We start from the raw sequence: 27,088 nt of genomic DNA, 5'->3' as shown, positions 1-27,088 counted from the left end.
GTCATGAAATTAAAAGACGTTTACTCCTTGGAAGGAAAGTTATGACCAACCTAGATAGCATATTGAAAACAGAGACATTACTTTGCCAACAAAGGTCCATCTAGTCAAGGCTATGGTTTTTCCAATGGTCATGTATGGATCTGAGAGTTGGACTGTGAAGGAAGCTCAGTGCCGAAGAATTGATGCTTTTGAACTGTGGCGTTGGAGAAGACTCTTGAGAGTCCCTTGGACTGCAAGGAGATCCAACCAGGCCATTCTGAAGGAGATCAATCCTGGGTGTTCTTTGGAAGGACTGATGCTGAAGCTGAAACTCCAATACTTTGTCTACCTCATGCGAAGAGCTGACTCATTGGAAAAGACTCTGATGCTGGGAGGGCTTGGGGGCAGGAGGAGAAGGGGACGACAGAGAATGAGATGGCTGGATGGCATCACCGACTCGATGGACACGAGGCTGAGTGAACTCTGGGAGTTGGTGATGGACAGGGAGCCCTGGCATGCTGCAATTCATTGGGTGGCAAAGAGTCGGACACGACTGAGCAACTGAACTGAACATAACTGAGATCCAAGACAAGGGACACAGCCTATTATTCAACTAATTTAATTATGAACTTTTTCTCAGCAAAAACTAAATAGGGCTCTGTCTTAGGGGGGACAAAAGTTAAATAGATTCCTGACCAGTTTCTTTTGACTGCCATCTAGTTAAGCCACAGGAGTATTCATCTTATTTGTACTTGTGTCACCAACATTACCTGCATTCTCAAGAATTTAAGTGTTAATAATAGGAAAGAAAAATCTCTGAGCAGGAAAGCCCATTCACTGCTAAGGACTCTTTTCTAGGTCAAAGCCAAGGCTATGTATCAGCTTTGAGAACTAACTCACCAACTTTAATGCAGCTGCACATAATTTTAATTTTCCTGGTTTGGGTTTTGATTGCGAAAAGAAATAAAGAAAAAATTTTCATTATTTCAAAGACACTATAAATTATAATCTTCTGAAAGTGAAAGTAGCTTAGTCGTGCCCAACTCTTTGCAACATCATGGACTATACAGTCTGTGGAATTCTCCAGGCCAGAATGCTGGAGTGGGAAGCCTTTCCCTTCTCCAGGGGATCTTCCCAACTCAGAGACTGAACCAGGTCTCCCGCATTGCAGGTGGATTCTTTATCAGCTGAACCACCAGGGAAGCCCAAGAATACTGGAATGTGTAGCCTATCCCTTCTCCAGCGGGTATTCCTGACCCAGGAATCAAACTGGAGTCCTTTGCATTGCAGACAGATTCTTTACCAACTGAGCTATGAGGGAAGCCCGTATATATATAATCCTCTAGATAATTAAATTGGATAGAATTCAGCATGGTTTGTTGGGGCAGGGTTAGGGGTGGTTCAAGACAGAATTTAAGACTTTCACTTTGTCATATATTTTACATTCTTTGACCTGGTGGTTTAACTGTGACTTAAATGAGAAAGTGTCACATTACATTCCAGGACTAGACACGAGACATTCTTCTTACCAAGGAGACAGAGATCCTCAGTCCCTGGTCAAGCTAAGCTCTGGTCATTCTTAAGAAAAAGAAGCTATGTACCTCTGTGCAATGTTTTCTTCTCAAACCCAAACCTTTTAAAATACATACATCAGAGCTCTTGTACTTAAGAAACCACGTGTTTGTGCACTAGTGCTCGTAACTACTGTTACGTGGACCAGTGCGCCTGGAATGTCCCTCCTCCCTTTTCAGTAGGTTAGAGAAACCAGGAACGAGAACCCAAGGCCACCAGAAGTCCCAACCCTTGTCCCTTCCCCCTACAGCCCTGTCCTGCAGAGTCAATCACAGCTAGGACTCCACAAAGGTCAAAAGTCTTGGTTCACAGATACAGTGGCTTTAATTTTCCTGGTTTATGTCATTCATCTGGTTATAGTCCCCTCTTTGGGCACAGCTTCATATTTATGCCACAGCTTCATAATTATGGAATTATAGAATAAACAAGATAGGAGCAAAGTACCAAAGCCTGAAGAATTTGTAGTTTTACTTCTTGCCCACCACTGGTCATGTGTTGACCTGCCATCGCATGTTCCAGAGATTCTTCCAAAGTCTAGATGTCAATGCTCTAGGAAAGACTATGGTTCTAGCCAAGTACACTGGTTGAGAAGAATGAGGAAGGGATAAGCAGTCTCCTGCCTCCCGCCTCTTCAGAACAGAAGTTTCACAACAATAGGCAAAGCCCCTCCATCCTGCATCACCACATCCAGGACTTGCCAAAGTCATACCTCCTGCTTTTGATATTCTGGAATTAATTCAGTTTGTCATTGAAGAGTCTAGAGACTCCGTAAAGCATGAAAATTAAATCTGAATCATGAGCTTCAGCATAAAACAGGATGTTCCTCATAATTAAAAGAAAAAAAGAGGGTATTAGATCTCTTCCCTCCAGGTCTTTAAAAATCGAGGAGAAATGCCTCCCTTTCAGTGTTCTCTGCTCATGCTTGAAGCTGGTCTAGCCAACTTCTCCAAACTCCTACTTACGGGATTTTAAGCAATCGGATGGGGTGCTTTGTTTGGTTATTTTATGATCAGAATTTTTTTTTTTCAAATAAAGCTTGTCTCTTCTAATGAAAACAGATGTTAATTGAAGCTGTAAGATATAAAATGAAACAGATGTAAATTGATTTTCTTATATATCTGTTCCACATTCACTGGGACATACGCTGAAAAATAGATGTTTGGATTTAAAGATGCCTAGAATCCACTTTAATGATACTCATGAATATATTTAATGCTGGCACCTATCAAATTGTCTTGCCCTTGACTTCGGGAAAGTGCTTGGGGTTATTTTCCAAGATAGCATTTGGTTGTGTGGAATATAGCGGCTTCTCCTTCTATGCGATGATTCTCTCTAAACGTGCGACAACTTCTAACCCAGAGGCACATGCGAAGTGTTGGCCTTCTTCCCCTGGTCAGCATCTCACTACCCATTTCCTATCTTTTCCTCAACTCTCTCCTTTAGAAACTAATAAGCAAAGACCATCACTGAGGATATTTGAGGTTCTCAACCCAAAAAAAAGAGAAAAATTATTTTAAGCCTGCTTTACATTATCTTTTTAAATTTTATTTTATTATTGGAGTATAATTGCTTTACGAGGTTGTGTTAGTTTCTGCTAATAAAGTGAATCAGCTGAACCACTGGGGAACTTTGCTAAGTTACAGAGGTGTTTTAGGAGGGCTCCCAGGGGAAGTCTGGCTTTTCCTCGGGAATTTCAGTCCTTTTTTCAAAGCAAGTGAGGAATGCAAATTCCAGACTCCTGCTGCTGCTAAGTTGCTTCAGTTGTGTCCAACTCTGTGCGACCCCATAGACAGCAGCCCACCAGGCTCCCCTGTCCCTGGGATTCTCCAGGCAAGAACACTGGAGTGGGTTGCCATTTCCTTCTCCAATGCATGAAAGTGAAAAGTGAAAGTGAAGTTGCTCAGTCATGTCCAATTTAGTGACCCCATGGACTGCAGCCTATCAGGCTCCTCCATCCATGGGGTTTTCCAGGCAAGAGTACTGGAGTGGGGTGCCATTGCCTTCTCCATTCCAGACTCCTAGACCACTCAAAATCAAATCACTTTGCAGAACATAAGAGGTACATCAAAAACACTGTCACCTTAGATCACATTTCATGCTTGTGGTGGCTCAGGTTACAATGTCCTTCCATTGTTCACATTCCCAAAACATCAGCTTTATTTCACAGCTTACCCAGACAATAAAAATAAACCTAAGATAATATTTATACATTACCAACTAAGCCTAAAACTCCGTCCCCCCAAAATCTAAATTAGTGACAACGCCTTTGTTTCACAAATAGACCTGCTTCCAATAATGAAACTATAAAAACTCCACCAGACCACTGGAGTGGACCCATCAGCCAAATTGAAGGCATCCTGATCTACAGCTGACAAGGTTTATGGGATGAAAATATATAAATAGATGGCCCTGTTCTTAAGGACTTCACAAGGCAAATGTACCTTCACAGGCATACATGTAATTAAAAGTGTTTGTTTTAAAATCCAGACTAAATATGTTCCAGGTTCTTAAACAGCAAACACAACATCTTAAGTCAAAGTGCCTATCTATCACAACTAACTGAACGGTTGCTAAAATATCATGATCATTTTAAAGAGCTGCAGATGCTACCTCACATTTTATATAATCCATCAGCCAACAAAACAGTTACTGAACACTGTCTTGCTGCTGTTATTTTTTAGTCCCTAAGTCGTGTCCAAATCCTTTGTCATCCCCTCGACTGTAGCCCCTCCAGGCTCCTCTGTCCATGGGATTTCCCAGAAAAGAATACTGGAGTGGTTTGCCACTTCCTACTCCAGGGAATCTTCCTGACCCGGGGATAGAACCCGAGTCTTCTGCACTGCAGGCAGATTCTTTACCACTGAGCCACCTGGGGAGTCTAAATGCTCTATACAAGCCCCAGATTATGCCAAATATTGCTGGGTGAAGGGGCCCGGTTCTCAGATAGATCGCAAACACAAGAGCCAATAATTCTTTTAGGGAAATTACATTGTTAAAATGTTATGGTAATTTTAGTACCGGCGACTTTAAATAAATCTGTTCAGAAAAATGAGGAATCAGTATATTCCGCCTGCAGTATGAAGAGCAGCTTCATGGACAAAACGGGGTGTCTTTGAGCCTTAAAGGGAAGAAGGAAGTGAGAGGGCTGGGGGTAGAGAGCATGAGGGGTCGATTTCAAAAACAGTCACAGGAATGGGTGAAATATTCTTATTACTATTAGTTAATATTTATTGTTTAGCCACACCAGTCTAAGCTGCAGCATGTGAATTCTTGGCTGCAGCATGTGTTCAGTTGCTCAGTCGTGTCCAACTCTGAGGTTGAGAACAGAGTGGGTCGCCATTCCCTCCTGCAGGGGATCTTCTCGACCCAGGGATGGAACCCAGGTCTCCCACATTGCAGGCAGGTTCTTTACCATCTGAACCACCAAGGAAGACCCGATTATATATTAAACAAGCAAAATCAGCCGCTACTTCTTAATACAAATAATACCATTACGTGTGCCCTCTACACTAGACATTATTCTTTCATTCTAAGATCGAGTCTTCACTTTTCTACAGTTTCCTGTGAAGTGTCTGTGCCTGTTACCATCCAGTTTTGGATTATTATTTATTCAGATTTTTTAAAAAATTTTGTTTCTAATTACATCATAATCCATTAAAGTACTTGAGAAAACATGTTATTTTTCTGATTTCTCTTTAACTTAATTGAACACCTTCATTGGAGTAGGTGCTCAAAATATAATTTGATTGGATAACAATGGACGATGGACATCATCACCTTAAAGGTAAAATTTAAGATGCCTTGACAGAGATTAAGAAGCGTGGAAGGAATTCCAGAAGTTCTCTTGTTTATCTTCTTCTTCCCCTTTCTCTCTCTACCTACTCACCATCCAATGTCACCAAATTTCTTTAGACGTTAGATAAATCTGACCTTTTTCTAGCAGATTCTCTGGATATCTTTGCAGGAATTGACATGAGAATCTAGTGTTAAAGATCTCTAAATAAAATGTTCTCATGGTAAGTTCAGCTCCAGGATTTAAACACCGTAGTTCTCAGAAATGTCTAGCTTCATCTTTTCTTCTGTGTTTAAGGCCACTTATAACTGTAACACACAGGAGAAGCCCAGGAGTATTGTTTAAAACTATTTTAGGAGCTCGAATTGTTTAAACTTTAGCTGAAAGGATTTAATAGGCTTTCTCGTTTCTTCATATAACTACCATTGTAAAGCCTTCATCTCTAATTAAAGAAACACAATTAATTTGTTAAAACACACTGGATTTACCCACTAAAAGGAAAAACTGCAATCCGTTTAATATCAGGGAACAAAAATCATGAAGACCTATGGAAGTGAATTATTCCAGTTATTATTAAGTAGCAAACTTTCTGATAACATGCCCAGCATAGGCTTTTAGACTGTTCTTAGAAGCATGACTTTTATATTAAACATACTACCCCACATACTACCCACTTGCTCAAAATGCTTAAACACATAACACTTTGCTCCTATGAGAAAGAAAATTAAAACTTATGGACTTTATTTTAAAGGCACAGGTTTACAGAAAGCCTTAGACCAGTAGTTAACCAGAGGAAATCCTTGATGGGTAAGTCATTTATCTCCAATCTGTAAGGGATGGGCCAATGAATATTTAGAAATTTTAGATTGTTCTGTCTGAAGGAAGGAAGGAACATCTTCCAATCCCAAACAAATTATCTACCGACTCCAGGCACATCCAATAATTATGCGCCAACTCTAAAATAAGTATGTAATCATACTGTGATTTGTTTGCAGTAAAAGCAAACTCTTGAGCATGTTGAGAGAAAAATCTAGACCAAAAAAAAAAGATGTATATCCAATCTCTTCTTTGAGGAGGCTTCCCATCTCTTAAGACAGGTGGGAATGAGCAGACAACAGGCAGTAAGTGCATGAGTAGCCCTGCCCAGCAGGCCTGGCATCAGAGAGGTATCCAAGAAGAGTGTGCCCAGATCCCTTGTCTGGCTCAACCAGCACATTTCCTTCACCTTGACTCTAAGCTTGCAAAAGAGTCCCCCAAAAATCTAAAGCTGATGCTGTGAGCATAGTGGGATCCATGGCAAACCTCAGCTGTGGCTTCACTCCCGTTCTTTGACAACTCAATTGCCCTTGGCTTCCCTTCACCAGCTCGTTTACACATGGCGGCCACAGAAAGTCATGCTGTCATTAGACAGTGCTGCTTGTTCTCAACTGAAGCAGAACAGTTAACATTACAGGTAGAGAAAGACTGAAGCTGTTGGTTCAGATAAGGTTTTTGGAAGATTTGCAAATTTCATTATTCCTACTCATTATTCACAAAATACTGAACAAATATTTATTGCTAGCTACTATGTAACAACTTTTATCAAATACAGAAACATTATAATGTAAGAGAGAGCATGAGATTTAGATTAGTGTTTTTCAAATTGTGCATCATAATTGATTTGCATAATCAATTAAGTACTTCATTATCATCATAAAAAAGGATATATTCTATTCCACGTATATTTATAATGGGGCTTCCCTGGTTTTAGAAAAGGCAGAGGAACCAGAGATCAAATTGCCAACATCCGCTGGATCATTAAAAAAGCAAGAGAGTTCCAGAAAAACATCTATTTCTGTTTTATTGACTATGCCAAAGCCTTTGACTGTGTGGTTCACAATAAACTGTGGAAAATTCTGAAAGAGATGGGAATCCCAGAGCACCTGACCTACCACTTGAGAAACTTATATGCAGGTCAGGAAGCAACAGTTAGAACTGGACATAGAACAACAGACTGGTTCCAAATAGGAAAAGGAGTACGTCAAGGCTGTATATTGTCACCCTGCTTATTTAACTTATATTCAGAATACATCATGAGTACATGAGTACATCATCAGTATGCTGGGCTGGAAGAAGCACAAGCTGGAATCAAGATTGCCAGGAGAAATATCAATAACCTCAGATATGCAGATGATACCACCCTTATGGCAGAAAGTGAAGAGGAACTAAAAAGCCTCTTGATGAAAGTGAAAGTGGAGAGTGAAAAAGTTGGCTTAAAGCTCAACATTCAGAAAATGAAGATCATGGCATCTGATCCCATCACTTCATGGCAAATAGATGGGGAAACGGTGGAAACAGTGTCAGACTTTATTTTTGGGGGCTCCAAAATCACTGCAGATGGTGACTGCAGCCATGAAATTAAAAGACACTTACTCCTTGGAAGGAAGGTTATGACCAACCTAGATAGCATATTCAAAAGCAGAGACATTACTTTGCCAACAAAGGTTCGTCTAGTCAAGGCTATGGTTTTTCCAGTGGTCATGTATGGATGTGAGGGTTGGACTGTGAAGAAAGCTGAGCACCGAAGAATTGAGCACTTTTGAACTATGGTGTTGGAGAACTCTTGAGAGTCCCTTGGACTGCAAAGAGATCCAACCAGTCCATTCTGGAGATCAGCCCTGGGATTTCTTTGGAGGGAATGATGCTAAAGCTGAAACTCCAGTACTTTGGCCACCTGATGCGAAGAGTTGACTCATTGGAAAAGACTCTGATGCTGGGAGGGATTGGGGGCAGGAGGAGAAGGGGATAACAGAGAATGAGATGGCTGGATGGCATCACTGACTCGATGGACATGAGTCTGAGTGAACTTCAGGAGTTAGTGATGGATAGGAAGGCCTGGAATCCTGCGATTCATGGGGTCACAAAGAGTTGGACACAACTGAGTGACTGAACTGAACTGAACTGAACTGGTGGCTCAGACAGTAAAGAATGCATCTGCAATGCAGGAGACTCGGATTTGATACCTGGGTTGGGAAGATCCCCTGGAGAAGGGAATGGCAACCCACTTCAGTATTCTTGCCTGGGAAATCCTATGGACAGAGAAACCTGGAGGGCTACAGTTCATGGGGTCCCAAAGAGTTGGACACAACTGAGCAACTAACAACACACACACACAATATATCCTAGTCCATGCACATGTGTGTATACGGTTTGCATCACACAAAGTAAATGTGACCATCATTTCATGAAATTTTCATTTCTAATTTACATGAATACATATATAGATACATGTAGATACACATGCATATATATAGAGAGATATATTAGACACATATCTGTATTTATCATGGCTATCTGTACTGAGTCACAATCTAAAATGTATTTTTTACTATGCACATTGTAAAAATTGAAAGAAAGAAAGACCATTCAAGATCCCTGCCACTAGGGTCCAAATAGCAGTTTCTCCACCTACTAGCTCCGTGCCTTCCAAGTTCTGTGTAGCTGGTACTCTCCATCTGCTAACTAGGGCTTGGCTTGTGAGAATTCCGATAAACCACCTGCAGTGCTCAATGCGGTACATATATATATGCTCTTTTAACAAAGGGAGTGAGATGATTTCACAAAGCTTCTTCATTTGGTACAAGAGCTTGCTGAGACAGGGTTACAGATGTAATTACCCAACTTACAAATGAAGAAAGTAAGGCTCAAAGACTGTAATCCCCTCCAAGTCAGGCCTTGGCCGATGAAGAGCAGTGAGAAAGCAGAATGCAGGTCTGTGATGTTCCATTACACCCCACTGCCTCTTTGCCAAGAAGACTACTCTACTGGAGGTTTGATAGCTGAATGAATGACCGAACAAGTGTAGATAACATTAGTTCAACTGTCTTTGTCTTCCTTTTAGTCTGTCCTTTCACAGGCTTTACCTGAAAGGAGTTATTTGCATGTGAATGTATTGACCTTTTAAAATCTTACTTTACTTTCAGAGTGCAAACTGGCTATTGTCATCTATCTAAACGTACACAAATAGCTTTGCATAATTTCAGAAATATCTTTGAATAAATATAACTAATTTTAAAAGAAGGCAAAGAAATGTCCCATTCCAAATAGCCATCCATCAAGCTTGCCTGGAAAACCCATGGACGGAGGAGCCTGGAAGGCTGCAGTCCATGGGGTCACTGAGGGTCGGACACGACTGAGTGACTTTACTTTCACTTTTCACTTTCATGCCTTGAAGTAGGAAATGGCAACCCACTCCAATGTTCTTGCCTGAAGAATCCCAGGGACAGGGGAGCCTGGTGGGCTGCCGTCTATGGGGTCGCACAGAGTCGGACATGACTGAAGTGACTTAGCAGCAAGCAGTGTTCACCGACTTTCTCTGCTAGAATTTGGGTAAACTGATCTGGACAGTTCAGTTCATCTGGGCAGCTCTTATTTGGGCAAAATTTTTATTGTATAATTGATACTGATATGTTTTAACAGTGTGGGGAAAGTATTTTTTCCCTAATCAGTTGTTTTCAAAAGTCTTTCACTTTTCAAATTTAGTAATTGAATAAACCTATTTTCTAAATTGATTTTAAGAGAAAAAAAAATCTATCTGGCAGGAAAATTTTTCTAAAACATCTAAAAAGTTGAATTTCTGAGTCTCAGGTCTCTACGGCTATTGTGGACTTTCTCACTTTCCAAGCAATCCATAACTGAACAGGCTCCAACAATTTTAACGTGGCTGCCTCTCTCAGAATGTCAAAATATCTCTTATAAATCTTCATCTCCATTATTTGTGCTTAAATATTCAGACAAAATTAAGAGCAACATAATTCCCTCTATCCATCTCTTCTTGTTAATTGATGACAGTTGCTGGGTGAGCAAACACCATCCATTATGTATCAAAATATCTCATTCAAGACTTTGACAACTTGGGCAAGTTAAGTACATTCTCAGTTTCCCTATGCCCTGGGGTGTTCACTTATTATACAGTCATCTTCAGCATCAGCTGCTACAAGAATCAGTCACTCTGCTTAGTCACAGACCCAGGTACCTCAGCGCATGGTCTCTATTCATGAACTGTTCTTTCACCCTCATCCATTACGTTAGCTGCTGAACCACATCACCACGGATAACACATTTAGGTCCTATAGAAGGGAATTTGGTGAATTGAATGGGAGCTGCATGTATGGGTCATGAACAGGTTCCTGCCTTGTGCCCGGAAGCCTGTTTATCCACTTGCTTCTGTGCAGGTGAAACACGTGCCCCCAGGTCTCCACGTGGGAGTTTAGTAAGTTGTACCTTCACCCTAGCACTTAACCCTTTACCCTTTAAAAAAACTTGGACATCCCTGGTGGCACAGTGGGCAAGAATCTGTCTGCCAATGCAGGGGACACCAGTTCGATCCCTGGTCTGGGAAGATTCCACATGCCAAGGAGCAACTAAGCCCATGCTGCCCAAAGACTGAAGCCTGAGTGCCTAGAGCCTGTGCTTCTCAACTAGAGAAGCCACTGCAATGAGAAACTCGCACAGCAAGAGAGTTCACTGCACCCCCAGTTGACTGCAACTAGAGAAAAATCCATGCAGAGCAGTGAAAACCCAGTACAACCAAAACTAAGTAAAAATAATTCTTTTAAAGGATCTCTTGCCTACCCCATCCTCTCCTTCTCCGTAAATCTGTGGCTATTTTCTGATAACCATTCTTGTTATTATGACTATGTATTTGAAGAAATGGAAGGAACAAGGCAGACAAGCTCTTTTTTTTTCCTGTTCAGGCTACATGAACCTCTCTCTTCCATCCCTCCCAAATGTGCTCCACCCCCCAAACGTGTCCAAACATGAGTACCTTCCAAGGTCCGGGCTGGTCACAGAGTCGCTTCTCATCCATAGGCTGAACCTCACCCAGGCAGGACCAAGCCTGACCGATGATCAGATATTTCCGGCCATCCTCACCCATCTTCGATGGCTCTAGTTCAAGTTGCACACCTGAGCACCCCAGTTTGGGGAATTGGACACCTGCCTTTCTCCTGAGCCTCCATCTCTTCCCTCTTCCTTTTACTACACTTCTGTTCTGATAACATACTGCATATGCCCGCCCTCCCATCTTACCCTTGAATCTGCCCACTCAAGGGCTCCTCTTGTGGCAGGCGCTGTCTACTACCACTAAGCTCCTTGAAGTGAATGGCCTGAACCCCCAGTTTCTGACAGCTGGTTCTAGCACAGAGGTTAATAACATGTCCCTAGAGTCAGGTACTCCTGGATCAGAAGTTTCACTTTGCTTATTGATGAAATGACCTTGGACAAGCCTTCAACTTATCTCTTTATAAAATGAGCAAGTGACAGCTTATATCATAGGGGTGATGAGAATGAAAGATCATTTATGCAAAGCACAGTTACCAGCACTTGTTAAAGGCATGTTCTTAGCCCCTGCCACCATGCTTTGCCCGTCCGTGAGGATGCCCAGCTGCTTGGACAGTCACACTGCCAACTCATGACATGGTAGAGTCATACACTTAGTTCCCGTGCTTTAGCTCCTGGATGAACCCACTCTGCTGTGTTCTGCCAAGGCAGAAACAGGATCACTTTCTCTCTAGAATGACTTTCCTGAAGCCACACAGAAGCCAAGCATTAACAGCACTCAGCCTGCAACTAATATCAGGAAGACGCTGGGAAATTTTTACAAACATCCTTTTGAAAAGCATACTAATCAAGCATATAAGATATTTAACTCAACCACATTCACGGGAAGCAGAAATGAGATATCTGATGCAGCTGAAGTGGTCCAGGCTTCAAGGCAAGAAGACTCTCATCTTGAAAGACGAAAGGAGCTGTATCTTGAAAGAAAAGATAAGATGAAAAAGGAAGGATTTCCCATTATACAAGTAATTAGAAGATGTGTGCTCCACTTTGTAGCAAGGTGATTATACAAATGTTACTACTATGTTCAAAGAACTTAGAGAAAGCTTGTTAGAACATGCTCAGAAGAAGAAGGATGTTGGGGAAATGATTTTAAACAGGAAAAATAAATGCCCTTCAGTTTTTGTTTGTTTTCTTTTATTTCACTTTTGAGGATCTCAAAAGCAGTGCTTCTGGAGTTTAATATGCATACACATCACCTGGGGATCTTGTTAAACTGTGAACTCTGAGTCTAATCCTTTAGGTTTACGGCCCAAGAGTCTACGTTTCTCTAACAAGCAGGTAAGGACTGAACTTTGAGGATCAAGGTCCAGGGTACTGACGGGGCAACAAAAGGAAACTACACATCAGCCCACTACATCCAGATTGTCAAGGGTTCAACTTTAACTTGGGCAAACTCCGAGACATGGTGAGGGACAGAGAGGCCTGGCATGCTGCAGTCCATGGGGTGGCATAATCAGACACAACTTAGCAACTAAACAACCTCACCTGCCCCTGCCAAGCAGCCTGTGTGTTCTGCACACGCTCACACACACACACACACACACACACACAGCACAAGTTACATAAATTCTCACAGATAATGGGAGTCTGGTCATCTGGGCCTTCATGCCTCAGGGGATTAAAGTCTAGAAACAACACCCAAGGCAAGACCACAGGCAATATACACAGACAGGGCCAACTGCGGCCCAGTACAACGGGCTCATGTGAGGCAACTAGAGAGAAACTGGGGCACCTCCAGCCTAGGTGTCCACTCCCACTCACTCCACTCCAGGTAACAAGGCCTCTGTGTGAGGCTGTGTCCCTCCTGGCACAGGGCCCCCGTGTCAGTGCGCTGGTTGGTCACCTGCACCACTGACTCCCATCCAGCAGGGCGCTGCCACCAGCGAGCATGCAGTGTGTGCAGGACCGGAGTGACCCCCTTCGCATTGTCTTCACATCACTGACCCCAGCCTCCCATACTTCCAGGGGGCTTCCTCAAACACCCACAATGCAGTTGTCCCCCAGGTTCATGAGATGGGGGAGCCCCGGGCTATTTCAGTTCCCTGTAGTTGCAGCATTAGGGCTCATAGCTGTGGCTCATGGGCTCAGTTGCTGCATGACACGTGGGGTCTTCCCAGAGTAGGAACAGAACCTGCGTTCCCTGCACTGGCATATGGACTCCCAACTACCAGATCATCAGGGAAGTCCAGTAAAACCAGTCTTACTCACATGACCAGTGATCAGGCACCTTGTCCTCAATCTAAGGAACATTTTGCAGTCAAGTAGCAGGTGAAGATCCCCATGAAAATGAAAGTCAATGTGTTAGTCTCTCAGTCGTGTCTGAACTTTTGTGACCCCATGGAGTGTATAGCCTGCCAGGCTCTCAGTCCATGGAATTTTCCAGGCAAGAATACTGGAGTGCATTCCCTTCTTCAGGTGATCTTCCCAACCCAGGGATCTAACCTGGATCTCCTGCATTACAGGCAGATTCTTTACCATCTGAGCCACCAGGGAAGCCCCAAGCTCCGCATAGTCAAGGCCGCATCATTGTAGTCAGTGAAGAGAAGGGTTCATAAAGTGACACCGTCCTTTAACTCCGCCTCACATCGAGTGGACATGCAGCCGGAGGGAGCAGCCATTATGCCTTCTGGCACCAGACTTGCCAGAGGGTTTGAGAGAATTATTTTATAGGAATTTACCCAGAGGGGAGAAGTCCCTTGAGGCCATCACTTCTTTATCCTGGAAAATTCTTTTCTTGACTCACAATATGGGCTCTCAGAATATAATATGAGTAACCAGCCTTGTAACTAGGAAGAAAAAAATATATTTTTTTTTCCTTTAAAAGAGATCTTTGAGTTACATTTCCATTTTCAAAACAGATATTCATTTTTTCTTAAGATTTTGCTGAGAAATATTTTTTCTTGCTGCAAGGTCATTATTTCCCTATTTTGATTCAATAATCTTGTGAGGTGACTGGAATATAGGATGCTTGTAGAAGCTTCCAGTATGCCTGGGGTTGGTTCCTTGTCCATCATGACATGTGAAATGATCCTATAAACAAAAGTTTGGAGTACATTGCCCTCAAATCCCAATTCTTAAACCACCCTTGTGGCTAAGCACCTGTGTTTCAGCATCCTGAACAATCATGTCACTGTGTGAATCCTGCGTGGGGCCATTTTGATCTGTGGTGCTATTCCTTTTATGGAAAGATTTTTTTTTTTTTAACCATAAAACTTCTCCCCAAAGAGAAATCGGTAATCTCTTTTTTGCACAGTTCAAACATAAAGAACAAAAATATCAGGGATCGCTGTATGTTTGGTTTGTCAGTAGAGAAAACCTCCCGGACCGTATTACTAGCTTTTTTCTTTTCTTTCCAATTTGATAAGATTTCAGTGAGCTGAAAGTATATACAGTCATCAAGATCAGACTCAAAAGTCAGTTGCTCTGATTTGCTTACAGTGAGCAAGTTACCTTCTTAAAATGAAGCTAGTTAATCACCTCTGCCAAAGCTTGCCTCAAAGGGAGACTTGACCAAATCTTTTCCCAAAGAAGTGGGAATGAATATTCTTGGCTGAAGCACAGTCAAGGCTGGCTTCATAGCCTCTCTGTCTCCGGGTTCCACTTACAGAGAATGCTTAGGCTTCCATGTGCAAAACTGTAAGGAGGAACACTCCAGAGGAACACTAACTCTGCTTTAAGGCTCAGACACCCAAGCTGAAGTGATGGGCATCCATAGGTTTTAACACTTCTTTTCAGGGTATGCTTCTTGCCTCATTACAGAATGGTTGAAAAGAAATCCTGAGTCTGTCAACCAGTTTCTTGCATTCTTCTGTGTTCCCAGCACACTCCATGCAACCTGCCACTGGGGAATTCATGATGCATTGTTATGATTGGTTTTCTAGCCTGTTTATCCAACTGGATCAAATTTCTTTGAGCCTGAGAAACTGCATCCTATTCATCTCTGAATCTTCTTTTACATTTTTTAAAGGATTCCCGTTAAGGTTTTTTGAAAATAAGAAGCTGTTATTTGGGTATATACATTTCAAGGAAAATAAGAAGCTGTTACTTGGGTAAGGACCATCTTATTTTGAAAATAAGAAGCTGTTACTTGGGTATATACATTTCAAGCTGTTACTTGGGTATATACATTTCAAGGACATACATATCATCAACATCAAAGTATGCCTGAATTCTGTAATTGCAGGTTAATTTGATGAAGCACTTAATTGATATATGTTATTTCACTAAATAAATACGTGTCTAAAAAGTAACATTTTATGATATTCCAATGAGGAGACCCAAAAGCAAATTTAGCTTTAATTTACAGTATGTTTCAGCAGTCAAATAGTTTGAACTGAAAATCTAATGGAATCTTTTTACAGAACTCCTCTTGATTTTGATTGATTGGTTTATTTATTTATTAATATATGCCTGTGTTCTCTGCTCCATCCTCCACCTCTACCATCTAGTTCCCAAAACACAATTTTACTTTTGAAATGTATCAGTTGACTGCACTCCAGCCAGTTTAAGACATGAAAGATTTATTACAAGGTGTTAGACAACGTGAAGAATGTCTGCAGTCATCAAGGAAGGGTCAGGATGCCCCACAGTCAGGAGCATCAGCTGGAAGACAACTGTCCACATCTGAGACATCACTCCCAGCATCTTTGTGTCGCCACCACCCACCGCTCAGCAGTTAGGACCACAAGACCAGGCGCCACAAGCTCTATAGTTTCCCAGAAAAACAAAACACTTCCTGGCACACAGCCATTGCCTTCCCTTGCTCACATCATCATTTCAAGTTACCACAGATGCAACTTTTTGGGCAGAATCAGGTTCTCTAGCTGCATGAGAGGATTGAAAATATTCCCTTCCTTGGTCCCTGCCCATCTCCTCACTTTCTTTTAAGCTTTCTAGTTTCTTTCACATAAGACTCACTAGAAGGGAGCTAGAGCATGCATTTTATACTGTTGTTTAGTCCCTAAGTTGTGTCTGGCTCTTTGTGACCTTATGGACTGCCAGGCTCCTCTTGTCCATGGGATTTTTCCAGGCAAGAATACTGGAGTGGATTGCCATGACCTCCTCCAGGGCATCTTCCTGACCCAAGGATAGAACCTGTGTCTCCTGCACTGCAAGCGGGTTCTTTACCACTGAGCCACCAGGGAAGGCCCTGGGTATTTGATGAGCCAAATTGAAATATCAGCTACATACACAAAAGAATGGAAAAGCATCTCACTTTTCTATGTGAGGACTACAGAAGGGTCTGCTTCACACGTGTACAACCTGGGCTGTTTTCAAGGCCCCACATTTGCTTTCAAGAGACCAGAGGCAGATCCTTGATATCAAGCAGATGCAAACAGAGCTTGAAAACAAAAGTGAACTTCCTCCAACCGGAAGTAAAATTGTTCAACTTTTCTATGCTAAAACATTTTTCCCCCTATATACTATCTACACATGTTCTTTGCCCATTTTTAAAGTGGTTATTGGCCACTTTTTGGTAATGATTGATGAGAATTTTTATGTTAGGAGAAAGATCCCTTGTCTAATGAATTATTGAGCACAATATTTCAAACATGGATAGATGAATTATTATCGAAGAAAATGGCGGGGATCTTGTATAACATGTGGAAACCTCGATCTGACTTTCCAGTTAAAAATAAGGATATTTAAAATGGTTCAGATGGTGTCTATGAATCAGAGGAGAAAAACAGTAAAATGGCAGTCAAATTTCCAAGTTACACAGATGCTGAAAACTCTCCTGGGTCTCAGCAGTTACTCTGATGCTGTGGGAAAATCGTAATACAAATACAACTAGCTGTAAAAATGCTGTGAAGATGAAAGTTAAACCGTACTCATACAATATCACTACCACTATTACTACTACTGTTGTTAACAGTCATGGGCTTCATACCTTACCGCAGTCCTGGTGTTCACAAAAAAACTGAAAGGAACTTGGGCAATCGGACCAATCAAAACCCCTGGTGACCTACCTTTGGGAGGGATACAGTCAGCTTTGTGGGACCCGGCGTCTGGGGAGAAGGAACTGAGATGTAGACTCTGCTCCCTTCCCAGAAAGAGTGGGGGAAATGGGACAGGCAGTGATAGCAGCAGATGAATGATTTAGGAGCACAGGGGAAGGGACATCTAGAGAGAGGACAGTGACCAGGAAGGGAGGGGTGGGCCCTGCATTCTAAAGCAGGCAGGGCTCAATCAGAGGGACCGTCTGAAGTTAAGATTATAGCACTGGGGAGAGGGGGAGGGGAGGAAGGTGGGGCACAATTAAAACATGAGATTGCTGGTTTTACAAATGGCATCAAAGTCAAGAAAGCAGACTTGGAGGGATCGCTCCAAATGAGTGGACTTTATGGTGACTCTTATGCATACTCAGTCGCTTCAGTCACGTCCACCTCTTTTCTACTCCTGTGGACTGTAGCTGCCAGGCTCCTCTGTCCATGGGATTTTCCAGGCAAGAATACTGGAGTGGGTTGCCATGTCCTCCTCCAGGGGATCTTCCTGACCCAGGGGTCGAAACTCTGTCTCCTGCATTGTACGCAGATTCTTTATCCACTGAGCCACCTGGGAACCGTTATGGTGATGTGCAAACAGGTAAAAATGATGAGACACTATGATGACTACTGTCATGTATGTTTGTCCAGTCAGAACTGCTTAGCGTCTAAGAAAATGGTGCAAATTGTATCTCCTGTGCTCATGCCCTACTCCACAAGCCAAAACAAGAATAGGACCACCTGCAGTAATAAATCTTGGCTGTCACTAGGGAGCCCCAGGGGGCCTTCCTGGTGGGACTCACACTGCAGGAGAGCATTGTGCAAAGACAGGTCTGAGGCTGCTTCTGGGAACTGGCAGCATAGCCAGTATGTCCTTGTATGTCCAAAGTATGTCCTTGTGAAGGGCCAGGCCCATCCTGGGTCCAGGAGAGAAGGCACAGGTTATCTCTGAGAGTAACTGCTCCCGGGAAATTCTCAAAGGGAGCACACTTACATAATGCCATGTCTTTTCAGGCTGGGGTTCTGAAGACCTGGTGCAGATGCTCTGGGGTCTGACTCAGTCCTGACCCAGCAAAAGTCCAGCCCTTCCATCCACTGGGCTGATGCCAACTGTAAAATTCAATGGGGAGGTCTCCAGGCACACAACAAGGGGATGTCCTGGAATCATAGGCTTTTTCAATCCACGGGTAAATTCACAAGTAAAACAACAGACCATAGAGAAATTAGCAATGTACCCAAGTATTTTATTGGAATGGTGACTTGTAAATTTGCATTTTATTCATCTTCAGTGGCTCAGTGGTACAAGAATCTGCCTGCGATGCAGGAGACACTCAGGAGACCCAGGTTCAATCCCTGAGTCAGGAAGATCCCTTGGAGAAGGAAATGACAACCCACTGCAGTATTCTTGTCTGGGAAATCCCATAGACAGAGGAGCTTGGTGGGCTACAGTCCATGGAGTTGCAAAGAGTTGGACATGACTGAGCAACTAAACCACACACATACACACACACTCTCTCACACACACACACATACCATAGGGAAGAAAGGGCACTTTGCTGCCAGTCATAGTAAGTAGACCAGAGTTGGTGTCAACTGTGGTTTTTTTTCCTATTGTTAATGTATCTCCTTCTTGATCATAATTTGGTAAATTTTAGAGCTTTTGTGTCTTCACTAGATAAAACTTTGTTCTTCCTTTCAAGCACATGAAAAAGTGATTCTTCAGCATTTCTTTGCTAACCTCCCCCATTTTGCAATGAAGTGCCCACAAACTGCCCATTCACAAATCCTCCCATTGCAATCAACAGACATACATTTATCTTCATGACAGAGAAACAAACATCTCGATTCCTTTCAAAGCTGGGGTCTTAGTCAGAGAGAATGATGGATTCTACTTAATGAAATTAGTAAAGTTTTACTGGCCTTCTCAGCCAGATAGCCTTACTAGAAGTGTTGTCTCACACCATGTAAAAATTTCAGCTTCACAAATATTTGCATACACCTTAAAACCAAAAAAGTTGGAAATTTGGAGATACATGTGGGGGCTTGGATTGAAATGAATATGTATGCAGAAAGTAAAGATATTTGACATGGATACTCAAATCATTTCTACATAGAACAAAGGAAACAAAATTACCTGATTATATAATTTAGGCTAAAAAGGGTTAACACACTCATCTTTTTTTGTTCCTTTAGTCCAACAGATGAGAACAAAATTTTTAATTCATTGTTTTCAAGAATTGCAAGCATAATTCAGTTCAATCTTCGCTAATACTATCACAATCCAAACAAAGATTTGGAAAAGGCCTTTATTGCTATTCACCTGCGTATGATTTCCATTCAAGCCCATTGGAAGCAAAGCCCAAGCTGAGTTGGCACGAGTCAGTCAGGCGCCACTACCCAGGGCAATGATTCAAGTCTCCAAAACTCCAAAGTATTTCAGAGGTGTGTGGGGCGGACAGGGGCTGTGTGTGTAGGGGGGAGGGGGCGCGTGGGGGTGCTGTGTGTGTGCATGTGTGTGTGAGGCTGTGCATGTGTGCTGTGCATTTTTTCTGAAGAATAGACATTATTTATCCCATGATTACATTTTTAAAGGAAAAATTACCAACAAACTTCATAAATCCATGAAGATCACTAATCTCAAATTTACATTTAAAAAGACTGATTTTGTTCCAATAGTTTTTTACACCCATGCGAAACCAGAGTTAGTACCAGAACTCAATGTCTAGGTAGCCAGCATAATAATTTCATAAAACTACTCAAATACGTCACTGGAACAACTAATATTGTATAGTAATTTATATTTTTATTATTTTACCCATTTCTGATTTAAGAATAATTATATGATTTATACTTTATAAAGCCTAGATCTCAACCAGCAAAATCACTCCAAAATTTTAAATTTAGAACTTGTAACTTGAATAAGTTCATGGTATTTTAACTCTTTCGAGAAAAGCATCTTACGCCCTGGTTCACTAATTCCGTACTCTCAAAGAAGGCTAAAGGAAATCAACCCTGAATATTCATTGGAAGGACTGATGCTGAAGCTCCAATACTTTGGCCACCTGTTGCAAAGAGTTGACTTACTGGAAAAAACCCTGATGCTGGGAAGGATTGAGGGCAGGAGGAGAAGGGGGTGGCAGAGGATGAGATGGTTGAGTGGTATCACTGACTCAGTGGAGATGAGTTTGAGCAAACTCTGGATGAGAGTGAAGAACAGGAAGCCTGGCGTGCTGCAGTCCATGCGGTCGCAAAGAGCCAGACATGACTTAGCAACCGAACAACAACAACAAACAAGGGGCATTTGGCACGCTCAAATGTTATTAAGTGTGGGAATGTAAAATGGCACTTTAGACAGACACTTTAGAAGGCAGTTTGCTAGTTTCTTATAAAACTAAACGTATTCTTCCTATGTGCTTAGTCACTCAGTCATGTCCAATTCTTTGTGACCCCATGGGCTGTAACCCACCAGACTTCTCTGTCCATGGGATTCTTTAGGCAAGAATACTGGAGTGGGTTGCCATGCCCTCCTCCAGGGGATCTTCTCAATCCAGGGATCAAACCCAGGTCTTCCACATTGCAGGCAGATTCTTTACCACCTGAGCCACTGAAGAAGCCTATTCTTCCTATAAGACAAAGCAATTGTGCCCCTTGGTATTTACCCAAATGTGTTGAAAACTATTGTATCTACACAAAACCTGAACACAAATATTTATGGTAGCTTCATTCATAATTGTCAAAACTTGGAAGCAACCAAGATGTCCTTCAGTAGGTAAATGGGTGAATAAACTGTGGTGCACCCATACACTGGAATACTATTCAGCACTAAGAAGAAGTGAATTATCAAGCCACAAATACATACAGAGAAACCCTAAATGCACATCACTAACTGTAAGAAGCCAATCTGAAGAGGCAGCATATCCTATGATTCCAACAACATGACATTCTGGGAAAGGCAAAACTATGGAGATGGTAAAAAGATCAGTGGTTGCTAGGGTTGGGGGGAAGCAAGGAGAAATAGGTGGAACATGGGGTTTTTAGAGCAGTAAATTGTCGGGGGCGTGTGTAATTTCCTCAGTTCTGTCTCATCACAACAAAAATCTGAAGCGATGGACCAGTGTTACAGCTCTTGGACAGACCAGTATCACAGCTCTGTGTTATAGCTCAGTTTTATTTAGAAAATAAAGGAAAATACATCCTTGAGGCTTGAGGGCATGAGGGCAGAAGACCCAAAAGACTCGAAGAGAAGAGAGAGAGACCCTGGCCCTTTGGCTCCTCTTTTTCTGTTTTTTCCTATTCTGCCTACCTAACAAAACTATTCTGTATCATATTGCCATAATTCATACAAGCCATTATACAGTTGTCAGAACTGATAAAATTTACAACACAAAGAGTAAATTCTAAACTATGGATTTCAATTAAGAATAATGAGAAATGGAGTATTTCCTGCTGTATCAGTAAGCAAAAGATGTCACAGTCATCAGGGATGATGGTGAGCTGGTGAGCCCTGAGGGAGCTCAGGATGTGAAAACACAGAATACTGGCCTCAGATAGCTAAGGTGCATATCAAAGGAATGATTTCAGTGAGTCCAAGTTCTTGCATCCTCCTGTACAAAGAAAAGTGCTAAATTCTTCAACTTCAGATATCTAGATTCATTTTATGAACAGTAATCTTTTGTTCCTTCTACATGCCCTCTGTTGCAAAACTCCTATATATCTTAACTCTCCCCTTGCATGATCGGAGCAGTTTCCTCAGAGTTACTCAAGATGCTGCCTCCTGGGCTTGAAGTCCTAAAAACTCCTGCAAAGTAAAACAGAACTTCCATATTGTGCTTTTTTTTTTTTTTCAGTCGGCTAATCTATCAATGTTGGTCCATCAAATTGTATCAGTGTACCACACTAACAGAAGATGTTGGTCTTAGAGGAACCTGGAAGTGAAGGGAGAGTATATGTCAATTCCAATTTTTTCTGTAAACCTGAAACTGCTTGGAAAAAAAGACTATGAATTAAAAACTAAAAATTGAGAAATTTTTAAATGGTGATAAATGAGGATTTATTGAAATAAAAGAAGTCCACTAGGTCTCAAAAGAACCATCCTCTGAGGAATCTTTACTGAGCTAAGTATCCAGGTGGAATATCCACCATATCCTAATGGCTTGATGGCCTGGCCCATTCAGGGAAGATTCCATCACCTATGGCAGTCTGTCTCAGGTATGGCACACCTACCCACAAATAGAATAGAAGTTCATTTCCTAGAGTAAGAAAGGGAAATCCCACTGAAAGCTAACATAACATGCAGAGCCGAGAGAGTCAAGGAATGGGAGAAATTAATTTACATTTACAATCAAACTTCTTTTAGGCTCAACCAGAAGCCCAAGAACAACTACCAGCCACTCACCGCTACTTGGAGGTTGTTGTTCTTCAGTCGCCCAGTGGTGTCTGACTCTTTGTGACCCCATGGACTGCCACATGCCAGTCTTCCCTGTCCTTCACCATCTCCTGGAGTTTGCTCAAATTCATGACTATGGCGTCAGTGATGCCATCCAACCATCTCATCCTCATCCTTCTCCTCCTGCCTTCAGTCTTTCCCAACATCAGAGCCTTTTCCAATGAGTTGGCTTTTCATCAGGTGGCCAAAGTATTAGAGCTTCAGCTTCAGCATTAGTCCTTCGATTGAATATTTAGGACTGATTTCCTTTAGGATTGACTGGTTTGATCTCCTTGCTGTCCAAGGGATTTTCAACAGTCTTCTCCAACACCACAGTTGGAAAGCACCAAATATTTGGTGCTCAGCCTTCCTTATGGTCCTACTCTCGCATCCATACTGGAAAAATCATAGCTTTGACTAGACAGTACTTTGTTGGCAAAGTAATGTCTCTGCTTTTTAATGTGCTGTTTAGGTTTGTCATAGCTTTTCTTCCAAGGAGCAAGTGTCTTTTAATTTCATGGCTGCAGTCACAGTCTGCAGTGATTGTTTCTCATCTGTTTGCCAAGAATTGATGGGACTGGATGCCATGATCTTAGTTTTTTGATCATGGCTAATCTTAGTTGGAGGTTAGTCAGCATGTTATCGAGTCCAAGCTTACTCTGATTGCTGCACCACAGGCCAATGAATATGAGAGATGAGGTTTTGAGGCAAGGAAGAGACTTTAATCAGGGAACTAGCTGACTGAAAAGATGACAGGCTAGTGCCTCAAAATAACCATCTTATCAGGGTCAGAATGCCAGGTTCTTTTATGGATCAGAGTTGGAGGGGTGAGGAAACAAAGTAAAAAGACAATTCAGTCCTTGCAAATGTCCCCTAGAATGTGTAAGTTTCACTTCCTTCCCATCCTTCACATGTGAGTGGCTTAGGTTATCTCCCTGAAGCAGGCCATTATGTATGTTTATAATAACAAAAAAGGGTTAAATTCACCAAAGTAGATCCAGTGTAAATTTAAAATTAACTCTTCCTGGTTACAAGCTGGCTCCATTACCAGGAATCCCTAATTAACTTCTGTGGGGAAATTGCCCAGCTAGGGGGTGGGGTGTTGATTGTAAAAGCAAACCCTTCTCCTGACATGCACATATGTTAATGCCCTATTGTAGAAGTTCAGGGTAGTTATTACTGAGTTGTCACTGGCCCATTAATTATCCAGGATACTGTATTTAGCTTTACTCTGGTAAATCTTTTTTAATTGCCTAGCATACATTACAGAGCATCTTTATTTAACTCTGTTTATGTTTATGCCTTTTCCGATAGCTCATTAAGTACTATCGGAATCTTTAGTGAGACTCGTCAGGCCCTTCTGTGCATTCATTTCACTCACTCATTCCATTGCATCTTAAAGTTCTGGATATTTTTCAAGTCCACCCCTTGCTCACATTTTCTTTTCCCTGCCTCTGAAGGGTGCAGGCAACTTCCTTCTCCACTATTTTCAGACTGCGATTCAATATTTCCCACTACTGAAAGGTACCTGTTTGAAAATATGTATTAATATCTAAATGTGTCCCTGGAGCCTCTGTTCACCAATAGAATAGAGTCCAGATTCCTTAGGAATACACCCAAGGCTCTAGCTAGTTCAGCCCCAACCTCACAACTCATCCACTAACTATCTTTCCTTCCTGCTTTCCATTTCAGCTCTTTACAAACAGGGCATGAAATGTCTTTGTCTGTTCTTTGTTTTCTGCTTGAAACACTCTCCCAGGTTCTGAGAAATGGAACACTTCCTGCCATGTCAGTAAACAAGGATGTCACAGCCATCAGCAAATGCAGCCCTCCAATGTAAGCCAGTGAGCCCTGTGGGAACTCAGGAAGGAGAAGAACACCTGCCATCTAGCAGCCATCAGACTGCAGCCATTCCCCATGGGGGAAGCTCAGGATGTGAAAACAGGATACTGCCCACAAATAACTGAAGTGCATATCCAAGGAATTATTTCAGTGAGCCCAGACCCTTGCATCTTCCCATACGTAGGCAAGCATTAAATTCCTTAATTTGACATGTCTGCTTTTAATTAACAAAAATCTCTTGATGTTCAGATTACCTGCCCTTTGTTAACAAAGCTTCTATATATCCTGGCTCCTCCCCTCGCTTCCTCAGAGTAGTTTTCTCAAGGTTACTTGAGATGCTGCCTCCTGGGCTTAAGTCCTAAAAATTCCCACCGAAGAAGTTGCATGTATTGTTTTTCAGTCAACAGTTCCATTCAAATGTTACCCCTTCATGGAATCTCCTGGACACGTCCCCCATCTCCCCACCACACAGTTCTCCCCATCAATCCTGTTCCTGCCATTGTTGATGCTGTGTGACTCTCTGAAGTGTAAACAGGTATAAATGAGACAGACTCTTGCCAGACAGTGAACTCCTTGAGATCAGGGAGTATGTTCCATTCATCTTTGGGTGCCTGGAGCCTACCCGGGGTGAATGGTTAAGAAATATTTATTGAATGATTGAATGAAGGAGTTTCACTCCAGACTATCTCAGTTTAATCACATCATGTCTGTTCTTTCCAGCATATCTTCACCTACATAACTGCATGACTAGGAGTATCAGTTCAGTTCCATTGCCCAGTCATGTCCAACTCTTTGCAACCCCATGGATTGCAGCATACCAGGATTCCCTGGTCTTCACCATCTCCCGGAGTTTGTACAAACTCATGTTCATCAAGTCGGTGATGCCATCACCATCTCATTCTCTGTCGTCCCCTTCTCCTGCCTTCAATCTTTCCCAGCATTAGGGTCATATTATATGGTCATTAATATGCTGTCTAGGTTGGTCATAGCTTTTCTTCCGAGGAGCAAGTGTCTTTTAATTTCATGGCTGCAGTCACCATCTGCAGTGATTTTGGAGCCCAAGAAACTAAAGTGAAAAGCAAAGGAGAAAAGGAAAGATATTCCCATCTGAATGCAGAGTTCCAAGAAGAGCAAGGAGAGACAAGAAAGGCTTCCTAAGTGATCAATGCAAAGAAATAGAGGAAAACAATAGAATGGGAAATACTAGAGATCTCTTCAAGAACATTAGAGACACCAAAGGAACATTTCATGCATAGATGGGTACAATAAAGGACAGAAAGAGTATGGACCTAACAGAAGCAGAAGATATTAAGAAGAGGTGGCAAGCATAAATAGAAGAACTATACAAAAAAGATCTTAATGACCCAGATAACCACAGTGGTGTGATCACTCACCTAGAGCAAGACATTCTGGAGTGTGAAGTCAAGTGGGCCTTAGGAAGCATCACTACGAACAAAGCTAGTGGAAGTGATGGAATTCCAGCTGAGCCATTTCAAATCCTAAAATGATGCTGTGAAACTGCTGCACTCAATATGCAAGCAAATTTGGAAAACTCAGCAGTGGCCACAGGACTGGAAAAGGTCAGTTTATTACAATCTCAAAAGAAGACAATGCCAAAGAATGTTAAAACTACCACATAATTGCACTCATCTCACATGCTAGCAAAGTATTGCTCAAAATTCTCCAAGCCATGCTTCAACAATATATGAACTGTGAACTTCCAGATGTTGAAGTTGGATTTTTGGGGCTAGTGCACTGGGACGACCCACAGGGATGGTATGGGGAGGGAGGAGGGAGGAGGGTTCAGGATGGGGAACACATGTATACCTGTGGCGGATTCATTTTGATGTTTGGCAAGACTAATGCAGTTTTGTAAAGTTTAAAAATAAAATTAAATTAAAAAAAGAAAAAAAAGAAGAGGCAGAGGAACTAGAGATCAAATTGCCAACATCCGTTTGATCATAGAAAAGGCAAGAGAATTCTAGAAAAACATCTACTTCTGCTTCATTGACTACATTAAAGCCTTTGACTGTGTGAATCATAACAAACTGTGGAAAATTCTCAAAGAGACGGGAATACCAGACCACTTTACCTGTCTCCTGAGAAATCCGTGTGCAGGTCAAGAAGCAGCAGTTAAAACTGGACATGGAACAATGGACTGGTTCCAAATTGGGAAAGGAGTACGTCAAGGCTGTATATTGTCACCCTACTTATTTAACTTATATGCAGAGTACATCATGCAAAATGCTGGGCTGAATGAAGCACAAGCTGGAATCAAGATTGCCAGGAGAAATATCATTAACTCCAGATATGCAGATGACACCACCCTTATGACAGAAAGCGAAGAGGAACTAAAGAGTCTCTTGATGAAAGTGAAAGAGGAGAGTGAAAACCTGGCTTAAAACTCAACATTCAAAATCTAAGATCATGGCATCTGGTCCCATCACTTCATGGCAAATAGATGGGGAAACAATGGAAACAGTGACAGACTAATCATGGGGAAAATAAATATAGCATAGATATGCATCTATACACATATATATAGATGTAGGAAAAACCCTGAGGCTGGGAAAGTCTGAGGGCAAGAGGAGAAGGGGGAAGCAGAGGATGATA

At 42.0% G+C, this 27,088-nt stretch overlaps 1 protein-coding gene across 1 annotated transcript in view; it reads right to left on the bottom strand.

The window, feature by feature from the left end:
• The window catches only part of XKR4 (XK related 4), a 324,996-nt gene that overhangs the window by 281,248 nt on the left and 16,660 nt on the right, over positions 1 to 27,088 (bottom strand). The gene's annotated exons all lie outside the window — the stretch shown is intronic.

The sequence above is a fragment of the Bos indicus genome, chromosome 14 (genome assembly GCF_029378745.1).
Source record: "Bos indicus isolate NIAB-ARS_2022 breed Sahiwal x Tharparkar chromosome 14, NIAB-ARS_B.indTharparkar_mat_pri_1.0, whole genome shotgun sequence".
In the NCBI taxonomy this organism is placed as follows: Eukaryota; Metazoa; Chordata; class Mammalia; order Artiodactyla; family Bovidae; genus Bos; species Bos indicus.
The sequence above is the reverse complement of the archived record's forward strand: the minus strand, read 5'-3'. Positions and strand labels throughout refer to the sequence as shown.